The 16,255-nt window shown below is 42.4% G+C and overlaps 1 protein-coding gene across 1 annotated transcript in view; it reads left to right on the top strand.

Annotated features, from left to right (window-relative positions):
• Nucleotides 1–2,079: 2,079 nt before the first annotated feature.
• The window catches only part of LOC147156153 (cadherin-12-like), a 99,488-nt gene continuing 85,312 nt past the window's right edge, over nt 2,080–16,255 (top strand). Inside the window, exon 1 of the mRNA XM_086065560.1 lies at nt 2,080–2,597. The gene's annotated coding sequence lies outside the window, so the exon portion shown is untranslated. The remainder of the gene's footprint in view (nt 2,598–16,255) is intronic.

The raw sequence follows: 16,255 nt of genomic DNA, 5'->3' as shown, positions 1-16,255 counted from the left end.
CTTTTTACGAGCATTTCGTGCGAGATGCGGGGACATTTGTATTTATTTTCTTTGTAATTGTGTCGGCCCTCTGCTGGGCTCGAGCGCCGAAATAGCATAATGGGGGGAACGCGCCCTCGTCCGTGTTGTTATTTCCCATCTGAGAGGACGCCGAACGGCTCTCGGCGGAGGGCGGACCGACGGCGAGTATGAACAATAAAGAAAGCTGGTGTGTTTTTGTGATGTGATGTTTATGAGAACGCCGGTTTATTTGTCGGGCTTGTTCGTTTCGCAACGGCCGGCTTTGGCTCGCGTAATTGAGATGCGCCCTTAGCTCGTCGCGACTAAAAACGTTATTCGCAGGCGATGTCAGTCCTGAATTTCCAAAGAAGTTTCTTCAGGTTCCGATCTTTGAGCGTAAGCTACAGAAAGAAAAAGAAGGAAGGAAGATCAGGTCTTGAATCTTCGATTGGCGCCGTCGGCAACGACCGAGGAAAGAAACGAGGTCTTTTTTTTTTCTGTTTCTAAGACGATTGTCAGTCCAAGAATCGCAACAATCCCGCCAAATGATCTGGTCAACTTCCGATGTCTGTCTGTGTGTCTTTTTTTGTCTTTCAAGTCACTCTTCTCAAAAGGCTTGAGAAATTTCCATTTGTTTAACTCGAGCAAGAGCGCAAAAGTTGTGCCTTCAAATACTCACAGGTCACTTTTTGTACATTTTATGGCGTGGCTGCTAAACCTCGGTAAGGGGGCGCTACAGACCCGTTTTTTGTACTCGTGTATGACAACTTGAGAATTTGAAATTCTTCGCCAGGCCCGATGGGTGCGCAAAGTTTGGTCCGTTTTCCGCGCATTCAGTCCTGATCTTGAAACTCCATTTTAGGGAACACAAACTAGTGCAAAAAAAAAAAGCGTATTTTGCCGGCCTTCGTAGCTTCTGACGTTGGAAATGCTAACCATCGGCTTGTAAACGCGGCTGTAAGATCACAACATAAAACAAAACGATTATCGAATTACAGCTTTTTGCCTTTTTCTTACCACAAAGTGGAATTTAACGAGGAAAGAAAAGCCCGCGTCGGTCTTTGCGACAGCTCAAATAAAATGGCGAGAATGCTAGCGGACGAGTAACCTTTTCCGCCGCATTCTGTCCAGGTCGTCTTCTTCTTTTTTTTTTTTTTTTAAAGGTTAAAGCCGCCGGTTGCTTCTCCGCTTAGCCGACCCGGCGAGACGCAAAATCATGCAAAAAAAAAACGAAGATAAAGAGAATCCGTGTCGCGCGCTTGACAGAAGCGAGTGCAGTTTTGATGTTTTCATGATGTAACCCTTCGCTCGCGGGAACCGACTGATCTCGCCACCAAACCCGTCTGGTCTCGTCGAGGCAAACGCGAAGGACGTGGAATGCGGAAATGGAAGCAATGTGGTTACACGCGCTTGCCAAACGGACTTTTCTCCGACGCGCGCATTTCACCAAATGTTTATATTGAGGTTGCGCAACCACATTCGACCACCAACTGAGCTTTATTACCTCCGCCAAGGAGGCTGCATTTTTGGTATCGGGCCACTTAAAAGCATGCATTGTCGAATGTTTTCATATATAAAAGCAGACAAACCAACACTTTTTAAGTAAAAAAAATATACAAATATTCACAAGATTTAGATGACATTTTGTTTCATTATTACATTTATAAGTACTTGCAAGTATGTTTTAAAACATATTTGCAATCATTTGCTAATCTGACCTTCTTTTTACACTAATCGAGTGACACATCTATTATTTATTGTAAATCACAAAATCTTTACAAAAGATATCAGGGTGGGTGGATAGCGCGTTTTATCCCAGGGACCTTTTTTTTTTTTTTTTTTTGCCTTACTCTAAAGTGTAATTGCACACCGCTACAGTAGATGGCAATGGCGCTTTCATTGTCAAAGAAAATATTAACACGCAGAAGTGTACTTAAAACAAGTTTATAGACAAATGATACTATTTATACTTTTGGTGGATAGTTGGGGGGTTGGGGGGGGGGGGGCAAAATATTATTTTTCTTCTTGGGGGTGGAGGGGGTTCAAATAATTGAGAAGCACTGCAAAAATTTAACGCGAGGTATTGGATAATAGGTGTACCTAATAAAGTGACCTTTGTGTTAAGTGTCTCATTGTGTGCAGTCAAAAGACACTCTTGCAGATGACCACTGCGCGCGTGTGTGTGTGTGTGTATTCTCGCTCTCTCTCTCTCCCTCTTCTCTCTCTCTCTCTCTCGCACACGCGCACGCACGCGCCAGCTCTCAGCCGTCAGTCTGCAGAGCGCGCGCGTGCAGCAGCACCGCTTCTTTTTTTTTCCTGCAGGTCTCTCCAACCCGCGCGCGCGCGCACGCTCACGCACGCTCGCTCAGCTCGCTCATCGTGCCAGTAGCGGCGGTCGCGTTCACTGCGCGTGTTGGAAGTGGGAGAGAGCATGAGATCGAAGCGGCAGGACGACGAGGTTGGGAATTCAACGTGAAGAAGGAGGAAGAGGAGGAAGAGGAGGAGGACGAGGAGGAAGGGGAAGCTTTCGGAGGAGACTTTGCAGGACCGAGCCGGGCTGTTTGGATTTTACGTGCTCGTCAAGCGTCCCGCTGAGGGTAAGTCAAGTGTGTCCTGTCCTGTCCCCCCCCCCCCCCCGCTCTCGCTCCTGCCGGCGTTCCCTGTGAAGTCCTCCTATTCCTTGGAGGCGCGAATTAGGGCGAAATGCGCCCTTGTGCGTCCTCCGGCTTGCCATTAATTGAGTTGATTGGCTTGACCCCGTTTGTGGCGGCAGTGACGGAAGTGCTTGTGGCACTTTGATCCCAAACACTCGAGTGTGTGTGTGTGTGTGAGTGTTGTGAGGGAGTGACGACCTCCGCGTGTGCGCGTGTGTGCGTGGGTGTGTGCGCTAAAAGTGCAGTCAGTTGCTGAGCTTGTAAAAGCGTTTGTTTGCACACACGCCGCATCCGCGCGATCTGCGGAGATCGAGTGCTCCTCTCCTCCTCCTCCTCTCCTCTTCTCCTCTTCTCCTCCTCCTCTCCTCTTCTCCTCTTCTCCTCCTCCTCTCCTCTCTTCGCCCGCCCGCCCGAGTGGACCAGGATTAGAGGCAACAATCCCAGCGGCTTGCGGGAATCTGATTTGCAGAGAAACAAGGGATCACACATGCAACACTGACCCCCCCGCCCCCCTCGCACCCCCAGCCTGACCTCTCCCCCCCCCCCCCCCCCCCCCCCCTTCTGCAGCAAGCAGATGCTTATTTGGATGAGAATTCCCGCAGCCACGCCGACTGCTTGTGGACTTCTTCCATTCCATTTGTTCCATCACGATGTGCACTTTACATCCTCTGGCGAGTTCCCGTCTAATGCATCCTTACAATCAAACACACACACATGCCACTTGTGTGTGTGTGCGTGTGTGTGTGCGTGTGTGCGCGTGTTGTGGTTGCACCTCCGCCACCACATTCGGCCAGATCGGATGCAAAACACTTGAAAGTCTTGCCGGCATTCAGCAGGCCAACGAGACGGAGAGCTGAGACCGGACCGGACCGGACCGGACCGGGTGCAGGGAAGGACAGTGAGGCCACTGTGTGCGAAGCAGAACCGATTTGGATGAAATTCGGGGAAGTGGAGTGGAATCGTCAGACTCATTGGCAAGAAAAGCCAAAAGGTCGACGGGTTCTGTTTGGCAACGTTGAGCCGCAATCGGTCTAATCGGAGACACAAAAATTTACACCGATGGGATCGGATGGATCGGGATCGGTTCTATGTCTTCATTTGCCTGAGGTGGTTATTTGAAAGATTTGTATAATTTTTTTTTAATTTAGAATCATATTTTATGACCATTTTTCTGTCAAATAGTCCGATGTGGAAAGTGGAATACAAAACTCTTATTTTACGGGTTCTTTCATATTTTAACTCGTAAATATTTTTCACGGATAATATTAAAACCGGTATGAGATTCATAAGATTTTATTATTATTATTTTCAATGTCAAACTTTACTTTACTTTATGGCAAATTTTCAAATCGGTAAATAAGCACGTTAACCTTCTCTGAAACAAAACAAGTCAAGCATGAACGATAATTTGCTCTGTAAGACCAAAAGACGAGAACGTTTGTCTTTTTTTTTTGTCTTGCTGGATCCTCATTGGCTGCGAGCGTCTTCTGCTTCTCTGGCGCGCTAAGCCTCCTCGATGAGTCGATGGCGAGATGCTTCTTTGGTCTTCTCCGATAAAGTTGAATGGGAAAAAAAAAAAAAAATGTCCGCCGCCGTCCGTCGGGAGGCTTACGTGGAATCGATAGCGAAGAGAGTCTCCTTGGTCTGCACTCGGGTGAGTCACCTTGACAACGGTCAGTGACGGCGAATGATCGGGAATGACTTGACGGATTTCCGATTACTTTTAACAACAGTGTGAAAATGAAGGTGCAGAAAAACTGTTAGAAAAATGAGCACGCATAATATAAGGGATACTTTCACATTTCATATTGGGGGGGGGGCGTGGGGGGGGGGGGGGGGCTCAAATGAGCACTGCCGTGTGCCACGAGGGAGTCGCGAGCTATAATAACAAAATTAGAAGGCGGGACACGCGGCACATGAGAACATTTCAGCAGGGATCAAATTCATTGTACTGCTCGAAAGGATCAATTGCCTTTTGACTTCTTTTGTCCGTTCAGTTTCCCGCTGTTGTTATCGGAGCAGGATGCTAACCGGAAGCTAACTTGCTAAAAAAAAAATGGCAAGATCACAAGTCGATTCATAAATATTGGAGCAAAAAATTCTGGTGAACAGTGTCGGGATAACAACAGTTTGCAGGGACCAAAACTCATGAACATTCGTTAACTTTCATACGTTGTTACGTCAAGGAAGTCACGGCAATATCGTGATATTAAAATGGCCACCATATCGTCGTCGTCATGATATTAAAAGCAGCACATCGGTTGAAAAAGCGAGGTTGTATTCCGTTGGTGCAGTTCTATCACCCTCTGGTGGTTATTTTATGAGTGCCGTTTTTTTTTTTTTATTAGGAATGTTTTGGCAACTGCGGCGTAAATCATAGCAGCAAATATTTTTCAACATCATTTTTTTTCATTCTTGCATTTCAAATGTTGGTGAAAAGTGACGATGGAGGGGATTCCTTCATTTTCTAAACGCATGATTTGCAAAGCGGATTCAAAACAAGCGCTCACAAAGTGTCGAGTCACAAATCGGGCTTGACTCTCAATCCACGTTTGTTCTTCATTTTTGTTTGCACGTTTCATTCACTTTTATTGAATGACTTTCCCGACCGTCTCCTGTGTGAACATTTCAAAGGCAGCTTTTGTTGGCTTGCTTGATACGGAAAAACCTGCAATCGGCTTCTTCTTTTTTTGACGGGCCCAGCGTTGCAGATAAACTCTTTAAAAAAAGCCCAACGAGGCCACCTGGGTCTCTTTTTGGTTTGCGTCCCACAAATTCTCCGCACGAGAGATTCTTGATCCGGGTTTTCTTTCCACCTGCTAACGAACTTGTGGAAGCGCCATCGAGAGCTGACAAAATGTTTCCATGAACTGACAAGTCATTGATTACCAAATGAATCGACCAATATTTCAATAATCAAGTCATCGTTTGGAGCCATTTTTTAGTTAAAATTGTCCAAATTCTCTGATTTCAGCACAGCTGATTTCTTTCGTCCTTCATTAACTCTTTCACTGCCGTTGACGGCTATAGACGTCAAAAATTCATTTGAACTATTTCAATGAGTTTGACATTTTTTTCCACTTTTGTTAACAAGAGTGTGAAGACCTTTTTTTTTTAATTGTATATTTAGACCAGATACAAAATTTGTGATTAATCGTGAGCTAACTATTGATGCCATGTGATTAATTACAATTACGAAAATGTCATCGCCTGACTCATTATCTTCTGCGTTAATTCAAAATAAGATATTTGCTGAACCGGTAATCAATCCCACCCATTTTGTTTTCATCCCTATACGAAATAATTATTGGTTAATAAACTTTTTTTTTCTTTTTTTTAATGAATCTGATTAGTTGATTAATCATTTGAATAATCAATAGATTCATTGCTTCCAAAACGATTCCATAACAACAGCACAAGCTCCATCTTTACCTTCGACACGTCATCCAGACTGCGAGCGGCCTCGGCAAAGATTTGCTGTCACACGCGTGAACGACTTTTAGTCGGGCGAGCCCACAGGTCGTCTCCAACGATTTGCACCCGGGCTACGGCGGGGGATTCATTGGATTTCATTAGGACCAGACCAAGCGGCACGCCGGCACCTGCGGGCCAATGCGGCGTGCTGTGTCTATGCAGTCGGCGCTTAATTTCCGCGGAGTTTTTCAAAGCACAACATTGAGATGGCAAAAATGAATCAAGCATGAGATTCAATTAGGCATGCGCCGATTTATCGGTTTGACAAAAAGTCAATGTTTCAATAACCGCTAATAGTGAGATCTTGTTATTATTGGGAGGGGACTTCTCAGAAGGGCACAATATTAATGGCTGCTTGCAGAGTTGAGTAAACAAGCAACCTCGTTGAAATGAAGTTCTCAGTGAGCAGAGAGGCGAGGGCTGAGCAGTTACACAAAGAGGAGGGCGGAGGGTGTGAGGGAGGGAGCTGGACCAAAGAGACACTTTGCAAACACGGATGCCTTAAAGCCCGTATGCCACTAAGAAATGGTGCCAGTGGATCCTAGTTTGCCCCAGGGACAATATGAGTAGCCCCATGGGTCTCTTCTAAAAAGAGCTCGTGATGGGACATTCTCACTTATTAAGAAGAATTAAAACAGATGACAAATCTAACATTTATTTCTTTAAACTTAACATGGTACATATTTGTACTGTATCTATAGTTTGTTTAAAAATAAAATAAATGGTGTTCACTGGGGGTGAAAAATGCGGATTTATTTACCCAAATATTTGTTTATACATTTCATTTTAGAGCTGCCATTTTAATACTGCAATATTTTTGCATCAGCCCATGCCTTGATTCAACCACTAAAAGTGACCCTTTAGTTCAGAAAAGTAAATAACTTTAACAAACTAAAAAAAAAATCAATATCATGTCACTCAATTTGATTGTTCACGTCTTTATGCTTTATGCAAGATGGCCGCCAGTGAGTTATTTCATTTGCAAATGGCCAACTGCCAATACGCAAACGGTCAGCGTACTCGCCCTTTTTTGCCGTCCTTCATTTGAACTTGGACTTCATTCACATCACAACTTCTTGCCACCTGTTGGATTTCCTTCTTTTTTGTGTTTGACGGAACGTCTTTCCTCACCTGAGCGGTAAGCGCCGCGCATTCGCCTCGCGGCCAAATCTCTCATCGGCCCCACTGCTATTCATCACTGGGCCGGCGCGGAAGCGTTCCCACTTGACCTTGAGGAAGTGGCGCCCGTAAGACGGCGCGCCCTGGCCGGGTGTCAAGATGATTTCTTAGTCTATTTAACAGCAGCAACGCCGCGCTTTATCACTTCCGCTTTTTTCTTCAAGTCAACAACGCCAGGGAGGCGGCCCTTCACTTTGTTATGCGCAAAAAAGGAGAAACAGATGATGCCCCCCCCCCCCCCCGCTCCCCCTTCCCTTCCAAAACCAATCCACAATCCTGCCCCCCCCACAACCATGACATTTTATGTGAAGCATTTGTTATTGCAAGATAAGCTTGAGCGAAGACTGAGGCGAATGTCGCTTTGTCCTTCTGCTCTCGCGTCAGGTTCGAAACAACAACACATTGGACGCCGCTTTCTTTTGATTAGTATTATTATTATCATTATCAGCTCTGGGGAAACAACGATTCTTGGCTGTCATTTATTTTCCAGGTTGCCATTGAGTTGATCGAAATGTAGAAATACGTTTGAGAACGCCATACATGATGCATCATGTCGAGTGCGTCGGCGCAGGAACGTAACTATAATTACATAAAAAAAGCGCTATGGCTAACAAGGCTGCGCAAAAGCTAATAGCTAAAATACAGTTATAGAAATCAAGGGCATCCCATTGATGTTGTTAGCCGGCAATGACAAGAACAAGAAGAAGTGAAAATAAAAATACACCAAAAAAAAGTAGTAATGCTAAATAAATACGCTGGAATGTGACTGTAAAATGTTCAAGAATCGAATTAGCTTGCGTCTGTGCTAACAAAATGACATGAAGGCTAATGCTGCATTCCGTCGGACGTATCCGAGTTGTTTTTTCCGAGTTCCGACCTGAAAGCGTTCCAAGTAAACAACCAAAATGGCGAATAGCTATAAATTGTTTTTTATTTTCGGTCCTCAAAACTCATTTTGACCTCCAGCAAACTTAAATTCTCGCAATTTTGCTTCATTTATTGTTTTGATCTTTTTTTCGTAAGCATCCCATACAGTTCAGTAGTTCACCGTCTAATTTCACGCAGGGAGATGGCGGCATACTGTCACGTACGTTGCGTTACGTGAAGTTATGTCGAATATTTATGAATGACGAAAGCTGTCTAGTTTTATACTCGAGTAAAAGAGGTTCGCCATTGAAGAGTGACGTCACATTTGAGTCCGTCCAAGAAGTCAGGGTACTTTTTTTCTTCTTCTGACTTTGCAGGTGGATTTTCCGAGTTCGAAGGGGCGTTCCCGTTCACACTTCCTAGTTTGAACTCGGAAAAAGTCTGACTTCCGACCATCCTCGAATGCAGCATAAATAATGTCTTGCAATAACAGCCGTGCAAGTCAAGGATATCCGATTGACCACAAATGAACAACGTTCCAGTATTTGGCATACTGTATCTCTATGTTCATGCTAAGCTAATTTGCATAGCTTATGGCAGGACCAGCCAACCAGCAATACAAAATGAAGGCTAACATGCCGTAATCTTGAAATGTGCTAATTGAGGTATGAAAACTAGCGATTGACTTAATAAAAAAAAAAAAGTAAATGACTTATTTAATATGTCTTCAACTTTATGAGTCAATATTAGTATTTTCATGCTAGGCTAGTTAGCATAACTGATGGCAATGTTAGGCCGAGGCTAACGTGCCTAGCTTTGTGATTGAAACAAAATAGAGGAAATTCAAATTAAAAAACAAACAAAGTTAATTTCATGTTTAGCTTTAGCTTCATTTCTTATAATAAATTCTTTACATCGAATCATCACGCGTAAGTAAAAAAAAATGAGTGATAGATGTATTTCATGTTTCTCTTCAACCTTGTGAGATACAAGATGCTAGGCCAACTTTAATGTCAAATAAATATACTTGTACTTAAATATACTTATAAGATGCAAGAGAAATTTTTAAATAAAAGTACATATAGATCTTTTCACCAGATGTAACACGTATACTTCAGAGTGCCACAAGTTTTATTGGGAACAATAGAAGTAAAAAAAAAAAAAAAAACAGTACAGAATGATTGATAAAATTGCAAATGTAGTAGTTTGGCGTGTCAGTGGAAAAGCCGCAACGGGACGTGTAAATTGCTTGGAAGGGAAATGAACATCAGCCGTAATTTACATTTCAGCTTGTAAAACGCCTCCGAAATAGATGCGTAAAACGAGTCCTACTTAGCAGGTGGCTAATTAGCTGACTATACTGCTGCTTAGATTAATGACACAGATGTGCTCTTTTGATTCTGAAATAAGATAGAGCCCGCGTTAGCTTGCACGCTAGCCATGATGTTTTTGTTCAATGACTCGCAGGCAACACAAACAACAACAATCAAACAGCGATCTGGCACCTTTTTGGTTCCATAAGAAATAGGAACAAACCAAAAACAACCCACGTTGGTTAGCGTTAGCGTTAGCGCACTTCAGTAGCTGTTTGACACTTTGATGACATTGCATTGTTCTTTTGCTTCCCAAGTGCATGACCCCGACGTGCGAACGCCGCGTGAAAGCGGAAAGAGAAGAAAAGACACAAATAAGTGACACGCGGCGAACACGCGCGCACGCGGCGTTATCTGGATGTGAGCATGAATTACATAATTAACGCTCACTCGGGGGAAATCAGCGTCGGCGTCTGGAGGCGGCCGCGGGAGAAGCGGCGGGCACGTGACGTGGTCTCATGATGGCGCCTCAACGGGTCTTAATCATTTTTTACCAAGCGCACTTAAAAAGAATCAAGTCGCCGTCACTTTCGACATTCGCTGTGATGTTCCGAAATCAGATTCACCTGCGACAAAAAAAATTGTTTTGATGCGTTGCTAAGAAGTCCACGTAACTATTTTGTTGTTGTGGCTTTGCCATTAAGACACAAAAGGTACAAAAGGTACTGTCCTAAATAGCCAACTTTTTCCTTTTCTTGGTCAGTGGTGTGAAATTTCTTCCAAATTCCTCCAGGAAGAAGTTGATTGCCACGCTAGCGAGGAGTTTTTTTTTTTGTTCTTCTTTTTTTTTTACCACCCTCCTCCTGCTTTCTGACAAGATGTTTGAGACGGCCGGAAAAGGTGGAAGCCTAATTGGCACTCGGCCGGCGAAGTGGGAATGCTACGGGTTAGCACTCAGTAGCGTGCTGAGGTTTCTGTCAAGGTTCGAAAGACGAGATTCAATGTTCAGACTTTTACGTTTGGAACAACGGTGAACTTCTCTACTGTATATTTGCTGGAGTTTATTTTTACAGTATACAGACAAGTTCAAATTTAGAGTGGCACACTTTCCATATATTTTTTATATATATATATATATATATATAAAAAAAAAAAAAAATATATATATATATATATATATATATATATATATATATATATATATATATATATATTTTTTTTTATATATATATATATATATATATATATATATATATATATATATATATATATATATTTATATATATATATATATATATATATTTATATATATATTTATATATATATATTTATATATATATATATATATATTTATATATATATATATATATTTATATATATATATATATATTTATATATATATATATTTATATATATATATATATATTTATATATATATATATATATTTATATATATATATATATATTTATATATATATATATATATTTATATATATATATATATTTATATATATATATATATATTTATATATATATATTTATATATATATATATGTATATATATTTATATATTTATATATATATATTTATATATATATATATTTATATATATATATTTATATATATATATTTATATATATATATTTATATTTATATTTATATATATATTTATATATATATTTATATATATATATATATATTAACAAGCAGGCATTTGTTAGACAAAATGACAGTTTAATTATCATCTGTTGTATTCTGTCAGTATGGTTTGTTGCTCCATGTGTGTGAAATTAGCGTTTTTTTTCATATAATTCTCGTCATTTCTATTAGCCCGTTTAGGCTGTTTCAGAGTATAAGCGAATATATTTTCATTCGACAGAATATATTGTTCCGTTTGAGCATTTTTAATGGTTAAATATATTATCTTTTGTCGTATTATGTTTTGTGTGTGTTGTTGCTGGAGTTGTTTGAAGGTTTGTAATTGCCGTAACATCGACGCTAGCTTCAGCTAGCTATGTTGTTTCACATATATTTTCATTACACAAAATAATGTTTTGGTTGAACATTTTTTGGCATTGAGTTCATTTTTCTTTTGTTAAAACAACACAATGAGAAATGTTTATTTATGGTCTCTCTATATTGCGAATTCTCACGAGCTCGGCCCCCACAAAAAAACGGGCGCTCACTGTCGATTTGAGCAACGGCGCAACAATAAGTGAGCGCGGCGAAGTGGCAGACGTGTTTAATTTTCACTTGTCACAGAATTAACGTTGGTTAGCGGCAGCCGGAGTGACGGCGCTTGACAGCGGCTGTCGGCGGCAAAGCGGCGGCTCGTTTGGCGTGCCGATCGTCAGACGTTTTTGACACCATTTACGGCCACACTCGCTTATCATAAACAGAAAAACGGCCGCAATGTCGACGCGTCACGTCGTATTTGCATCGCAGCGTCCTGCAATGTGTATTTTTTTTTATGTCTTTTTACACCTTCAAAATGCGCACGCTCTTCTCCTTGCCATTGATTTGAGTTCATATTTAAAATGTTCCCGTTGGTCACTTTCGTCACAGTGTTGAGGACACGCGTGCTTTTATGTGATTTCTAACGGTTCGTGTGCAACCGACCGCAATGGAGCTGACAAAGAACTCGTCAGAATCAATATTAAGTGGACGTCCATGTTTTTTGCGTGCATGCTTTTTTTTCCGACTAATAGAGACTTCAGACGTATGACATCATGGCCAAGTTTGTTCCCATTGGGCACTTTGCGATATGCAGTTAAGAGCACATTGAATGAATGAATAAATCAATCAATCAATAAAATGACTTTTTTTACTTTTTTAATTTAATCAATCAGTTAGAGATTTTAATTAAATGTGTGATGTAAAGAATCAAAATTTAATTAAAGTCAAATTGATCTGTCAGTGAACATACTTTTGTTGTTTTTTGTCATTCTTGCTCAGCTGACTGCCATCCACGTAGCAGTGGAAGGAGATTGCATGTTTTCGAACCCAGGGGCAGTGAATGCGTTAAAAACAGCAGCGGCTCTAAAATAGAACCCTGTGGAACACCACACGAGAGAGGAGCAGAGCGGCAGCACAAAAAGTTCTGTCTGCCAAACAGGATGTCAACCACTCCAGATAAGGACAGTTAGTGGAGAGCAGAGTTCAAAGCAAACACGGTGAATCAGCATTTAGCCGTGATGCTGCACACACACACATAGAACAACCTGCTTTTAAATCCAGGTTAAAAAACTATTCTTTTCCCCACCATACTTTTAATTAAAATCTTTTTATCATCAATGTTTCCGTTCTTGTAGTCATTTTAGTAAAACCATTTCATATTTTAAACCATGTGAAGCACCTTGCGTATGAAATGCGCTATGTAAATAAAGCTGCCTTGTGTTGCCTCGCCTGAAATGCGAACGAGGACATGCGCAGCTAACGGAGCTTTTAAAAGTTTCCTTTTTTGCTCGGCTTGACGACGCTTCCATAAATGATATAAATGGCCGTGAAGTGGACACGCAGCGTGTTTATATTGTACGTCGTGATCGGCCCGCGATAATGTGCCAAAACCCCCTCATTGATTACGCCGACGCGCGGAGCTGACGCCGCCGACGAGGACGACGACGATGATGATGTTGTTTTCCTCGCTCGCTGCGCGGCGGCCCACTTGTGCATGCGGCGGCACGGCGCGCTATCGACCCAGCGAGACGGAGCCATTACAGAAAAGACTAATTCTTAATCTTGGATATTGCTTTCTCATTACTCCGCCTCCCTCCGGCCTCCGGCGCGATAACTGCTTGATTAGGGCAGTTATGTCGCCGGGGGAGCCCGAAGGAGCGCACCTTTTAATATTAGCCGGCTGACTGATGGCCGCGCCGTCGCCGCCGGCTAATAATTGCAGCAGCGGCGACCCGCTTGATTGCCGCCGCTGATGGCCCTCCGGTGGCGCCGTCGCCGTCAGCATCCTGGAAGATGAAGCAAAAAGGTGCGGGTAATTAATTTAGCCCAACGTGCAAACTTAACGCCGGTTATTGTTTACAAATATCCATAAAAAGGGTTCGTCGTTTGTGGGATCTGATAAGATGGTAAAATGAATATGATATTCATAAGCGGCCTGACAGCGACATAATCATTGGGATCTTTCAATTGTCAATTGAAATAAATCTTTTTTTCAATTTGCATTATATCTGGTTGTACCACAAAAGAAATGATTTGAATGATTTTCTTGTTTAATTTTGCTTGTTGCACCGCTGTAGAAAATTCTGTTACAAATAAGTACAATTTCTTCTTAGTATTTTACAAATTTGTATAAAATGTTATTTCCTAACTAATCTAAAACAAAATCTGTTTATTACACCAATTTTATTTAAAAAAATTTTTTTTTTAAATAGTCATAAAAAAAAAAATACCATTAAATCACTGAAACAAACCCCGTTGCAAAATGAAAGCCAATAAACAGGAAGCTGCGTAGCTAAACGGGTGCGTTCGATTTGAGTTCAAGGTGGAGGAAGGAAAAACATTAAAAGCAAGGAGACGACAATCAAAGTCAGAGTTAAGCCGACGTCTTGCATATCGAGACATGAGCTTTTTTGTTTGCTTGAAAGCGCGTCTGGAGGAAACCCGAATGAGTCACGCACGACGTGGGCGGCAAAACCAGCAGTTGGGCCGAGCGGTCTCGTCGGGGAGGGTCGGGAGATAAAAGAACATCTGACAACTTACAAGAAAAGCCAATTCCGACATTTTACTCATCCCGAGTCGCTCGTCAGAAGAGATGACGTGGAATTGAAATGAAAAATGTTGCGCCGCGGCGGCGGCGGCGGCGGCGGCGGCGGCGGCGGCGGCGAGCATGTAGTGACCGCCGAGCGCAGCCTCGGGGCTAAACGCGTTGATTTGTTAGCGTGTTATGACACGGCAGTGCGTTGTAATGTTACGTTGATGGGATTGTGGGCGCGGGAAGCGCAGGCAGACATTAGCGTAGCATAATGTGATGATCGTAGCCGCAGAGCCTTAATGCCTTTTGGTCTCCCTCACACGCAATAACGAGGCGGGGGGGAAATGCGTCTTTTGTCTGCCATGAAGAAGAAGAAAAAAAAAAAAAGAACATGAGAAATATTTAAAGGAGGCAGGGGAACGTTCCCTGTGGCTTCCCAGGTGTCTTTTCTTCTTCCTCCTCCAACGTCCCCACGAGAAAGTCGAATGGATTTGTAGTTTTGATTTGATTGTTTTTGCTCGCTGACGCTGCAAAGCTGTTGAATGAAATGATTTCCAAAGCGCTTGGTCACGAGGGTTCGAATTGGGATGTTTGTATTTAGGGTTTAAGTTTAGGGGTTAGGGTTTTTAAATTGAGGGTTTATGGTTAGGGTTTTGTGCTGTTTACAATTAGGGTTAGGAAAGTCGAGTTTATAGTATAAAATTTGGGTTATGAGAGTAGGATTAAGATTAAAAAGTTAATTTAAAGATTTAGGGGTTACATTTCAGTATTAGGGTTGAGGTCAGGGGTTTGAGTTAAATTTAGGTTTAATGGTTACGGTGTTCTATAATAATAATAATAATGCTATCAATGATAAATAGGATTACGATTAGGGGAGTAGAACATAAAAGTATGAGTTTAGAATAAAAATTGAAGGTTCGTGGATATGATTCGAGTTTGAAGTTGAGGGTTTACAGTTTGGTGTTGAGGTTGACTTGTTAAGGTTTATTGATGGTGGTTCGGGTTTCAAGCTCTGTATGACCTTTGCTACTCACTTCCTGGTTTTCCACCAATCACCAACCGCCGTCTCACCGAGACTTTCTTGCCATGCCTTTACAGACCTTCAAAATGTCGGAACGAGCGATGGCCGAGTACCAATACCATCCATTGGTATCGGGCCGATGCCGGCCTTATTTTTAGGTATCGGGCATTCGGGCATTCTGTCGATATCAGCCGATAACTAAAGCAAAGAAAATGGGACGTGCTGTAAGTCCTCCTTGGCAGTAGTTGGCGCTATATGTGGCGGTTTGACAAATCGTTGAATCATCATCTGCATCCAAAAAAAGAGTTTTTGTTCACAATGTTTTTGTGAAATTTGATATTTCCAAAATACGAGCGGCATCAAATCTATCAGTAAATACTCCTACCGGATGGCGAAGCGCGCTTTGATTTGATTCATCGCAGGCTGACATTTGTTGCGCTGGCGTTCTGACTCTGGCACGGCGGAAAAGGAAAATAAGACTTGCGCGCATCGACTCGAAGGAAATACTCGCAGCGCGCCTAATGTGAAAATCTATGAGAATTTAAGAGCATACAACATTTTATCAATCACTCGGCGGGAAGCGGAATCGTCGCGGCCCGGTCGGGACCTTAACGACGTCGGCGGCTTGCGACTCCCCCGGCGCGCCTCGCCGGATGCAATTCAAAACACAATAAGCCAAGGCGTGCGCACGCGATATGGGCGGTTCTGACCCAGTGAGGAGGATCCATTACGGCAGCCGTCCACATTTCTCCCGACTGACAGTAATCCGTTTCTGTTGGGACGCCGATAGCGCCGATAGCGCCGAGCGACGAGCGTTGATGTCCTGTCACCTTAACCCATGAAATGCTTCCTGTTTTTTAACGTCATTTCGCCAACTCTTCCATTTATTCCTCCTCAAAAAGAAAACCGCTTTTCAAAAGATGCCCGCTGTCGTAAAAATAATAAAAATACGTTTTTATTACTTTGCCATTCACTCCCAAATACGTGGCGGGGGGGGGGGGGGGGGGGGGGGGGGGGTTATGCAAGGCTTTGATGTAGC

The sequence above is a fragment of the Leptonotus elevatus genome, chromosome 21 (genome assembly GCF_054856555.1).
Source record: "Leptonotus elevatus isolate MCC_2025b chromosome 21, RoL_Lele_1.0, whole genome shotgun sequence".
NCBI lineage: Eukaryota > Metazoa > Chordata > Actinopteri > Syngnathiformes > Syngnathidae > Leptonotus > Leptonotus elevatus.
The sequence above is the reverse complement of the archived record's forward strand: the minus strand, read 5'-3'. Positions and strand labels throughout refer to the sequence as shown.